General features: G+C 49.7%; 7 non-coding genes across 7 annotated transcripts; all 7 read right to left on the reverse strand.

Moving 5' to 3' along the window:
- Positions 1-167: 167 nt before the first annotated feature.
- Positions 168-286, reverse strand: LOC128488169 (5S ribosomal RNA). Its single transcript, XR_008353604.1, has one exon. It is a non-coding gene; the product is annotated as a 5S ribosomal RNA (ribosomal RNA).
- Positions 287-540: 254 nt separating this feature from the next.
- LOC128485776 (5S ribosomal RNA) lies at positions 541-659 on the reverse strand. Its single transcript, XR_008352104.1, has one exon. It is a non-coding gene; the product is annotated as a 5S ribosomal RNA (ribosomal RNA).
- Positions 660-890: 231 nt separating this feature from the next.
- LOC128485190 (5S ribosomal RNA) lies at positions 891-1,009 on the reverse strand. Its single transcript, XR_008351537.1, has one exon. It is a non-coding gene; the product is annotated as a 5S ribosomal RNA (ribosomal RNA).
- A 215-nt stretch (positions 1,010-1,224) lies between these two features.
- Positions 1,225-1,343, reverse strand: LOC128486702 (5S ribosomal RNA). The gene has a single exon (XR_008352987.1). It is a non-coding gene; the product is annotated as a 5S ribosomal RNA (ribosomal RNA).
- Positions 1,344-1,576: 233 nt separating this feature from the next.
- On the reverse strand, positions 1,577-1,695 carry LOC128488180 (5S ribosomal RNA). Its single transcript, XR_008353615.1, has one exon. It is a non-coding gene; the product is annotated as a 5S ribosomal RNA (ribosomal RNA).
- Positions 1,696-1,905: 210 nt separating this feature from the next.
- Positions 1,906-2,024, reverse strand: LOC128484873 (5S ribosomal RNA). The gene has a single exon (XR_008351236.1). It is a non-coding gene; the product is annotated as a 5S ribosomal RNA (ribosomal RNA).
- A 224-nt stretch (positions 2,025-2,248) lies between these two features.
- LOC128484934 (5S ribosomal RNA) lies at positions 2,249-2,367 on the reverse strand. Its single transcript, XR_008351294.1, has one exon. It is a non-coding gene; the product is annotated as a 5S ribosomal RNA (ribosomal RNA).
- Between the last annotated feature and the right edge of the window lie 133 nt (positions 2,368-2,500).

Genomic DNA, 2,500 nt, shown 5'->3' on the forward strand with positions numbered 1-2,500 from the left:
CTGCTGCTGCTGCTGCTGCTGCTGCTGCTTGTCGTCAGACAGAAAGAATTATAAGCCCTGGGACACGACAGAGAAGGTGAGAAGGTTCAAATAAGGGTTTAAAGCTTTGATGATGAGCAAGAAACACATGGCAAAAAGCTCTCCCCGGACTGTGAGAAAAAATTAAAAGCCTACAACACCTGGTATTCCCAGGCGGTCTCCCATCCAGGTACTAACCAGGCCCAACCCTGCTTAGCTTCCGAGATCAGACGAGATCGGGCGCTTTCAGGGTGGTATGGCCGCAGGTGTGAAAGTTTTTTATTTTACTTCTCTTATTCTGTTGCTGCTGCTGCTGCTGCTGCTGCTGCTGCTGCTGCTGCTGCTGCTGCTGCTGCTGCTGCTGCTTCTGCTGCTGCTGCTGCTTGTCGTCAGACAAAAAGAATTATAAGCCCTGGGACAGGACAGAGAAGGTGAGAAGGTTCAAATAAGGGTTTAAAGCTTTGATGATGAGCAAGAAACACATGGCACAAAGCTCTCCCCGGACTGTGAGAAAAAATTAAAAGCCTACAACACCTGGTATTCCCAGGCGGTCTCCCATCCAGGTACTAACCAGGGCCAACCCTGCTTAGCTTCCGAGATCAGACGAGATCGGGCGCTTTCAGGGTGGTATGGCCGCAGGTGTGAAAGTTCTTTATTTTACTTCTCTTATTCTGTTGCTGCTGCTGCTGCTGCTGCTGCTGCTGCTGCTGCTGCTGCTGCTGCTGCTGCTGCTGCTTGTCGTCAGACAGAAAGAATTATAAGCCCTGGGACAGGACAGAGAAGGTGAGAAGGTTCAAATAAGGGTTTAAAGCTTTGATGATGAGCAAGAAACACATGGCAAAAAGCTCTCCCCGGACTGTGAGAAAAGAAAAAGCCTACAACACCTGGTATTCCCAGGCAGTCTCCCATCCAGGTACTAACCAGGCCCAACCCTGCTTAGCTTCCGAGATCAGACGAGATCGGGCGCTTTCAGGGTGGTATGGCCGCAGGTGTGAAAGTTTTTTATTTTACTTCTCTTATTCTGCTGCTGCTGCTGCTGCTGCTGCTGCTGCTGCTGCTGCTGCTGCTTGTCGTCAGACAGAAAGAATTATAAGCCCTGGGACAGGACAGAGAAGGTGAGAAGGTTCAAATAAGGGTTTAAAGCTTTGATGATGAGCAAGAAACACATGGCAAAAAGCTCTCCCCGGACTGTGAGAAAAAATTAAAAGCCTACAACACCTGGTATTCCCAGGCGGTCTCCCATCCAGGTAGTAACCAGGCCCAACGCCGCTTAGCTTCCGAGATCAGACGAGATCGGGCGCTTTCAGGGTGGTATGGCCGCAGGTGTGAAAGTTTTTTATTTTACTTCTCTTATTCTGTTGCTGCTGCTGCTGCTGCTGCTGCTGCTGCTGCTGCTGCTGCTGCTGCTGCTGCTGCTGCTTGTCGTCAGACAAAAAGAATTATAAGCCCTGGGACAGGACAGAGAAGGTGAGAAGGTTCAAATAAGGGTTTAAAGCTTTGATGATGAGCAAGAAACACATGGCAAAAAGCTCTCCCCGGACTGTGAGAAAAAATTAAAAGCCTACAACACCTGGTATTCCCAGGCGGTCTCCCATCCAGGTACTAACCAGGCCCAACCCTGCTTAGCTTCCGAGATCAGACGAGATCGGGCGCTTTCAGGGTGGTATGGCCGCAGGTGTGAAAGCTTTTTATTTTACTTCTCTTATTCTGCTGCTGCTGCTGCTGCTGCTGCTGCTGCTGCTGCTGCTGCTTGTCGTCAGACAGAAAGAATTATAAGCCCTGGGACAGGACAGAGAAGGTGAGAAGGTTCAAATAAGGGTTTAAAGCTTTGATGATGAGCAAGAAACACATGGCAAAAAGCTCTCCCCGGACTGTGAGAAAAGAAAAAGCCTACAACACCTGGTATTCCCAGGCGGTCTCCCATCCAGGTACTAACCAGGCCCAACCCTGCTTAGCTTCCGAGATCAGACGAGATCGGGCGCTTTCAGGGTGGTATGGCCGAAGGTGTGAAAGTTTTTTATTTTACTTCTCTTATTCTGTTGCTGTTGCTGCTGCTGCTGCTGCTGCTGCTGCTGCTGCTGCTGCTGCTGCTTGTCGTCAGACAGAAAGAATTATAAGCCCTGGGACAGGACAGAGAAGGTGAGAAGGTTCAAATAAGGGTTTAAAGCTTTGATGATGAGCAAGAAACACATGGCAAAAAGCTCTCCCCGGACTGTGAGAAAAAATTAAAAGCCTACAACACCTGGTATTCCCAGGCGGTATCCCATCCAGGTACTAACCAGGCCCAACCCTGCTTAGCTTCCGAGATCAGACGAGATCGGGCGCTTTCAGGGTGGTATGGCCGCAGGTGTGAAATTTTTTTATTTTACTTCTCTTATTCTGTTGCTGCTGCTGCTGCTGCTGCTGCTGCTGCTGCTGCTGCTGCTGCTGCTTGTCGTCAGACAGAAAGAATTATAAGCCCTGGGACAGGACAGAGAAGGTG

The sequence above is a fragment of the Spea bombifrons genome, chromosome 3 (assembly GCF_027358695.1).
Source record: "Spea bombifrons isolate aSpeBom1 chromosome 3, aSpeBom1.2.pri, whole genome shotgun sequence".
Taxonomy (NCBI): domain Eukaryota; kingdom Metazoa; phylum Chordata; class Amphibia; order Anura; family Pelobatidae; genus Spea; species Spea bombifrons.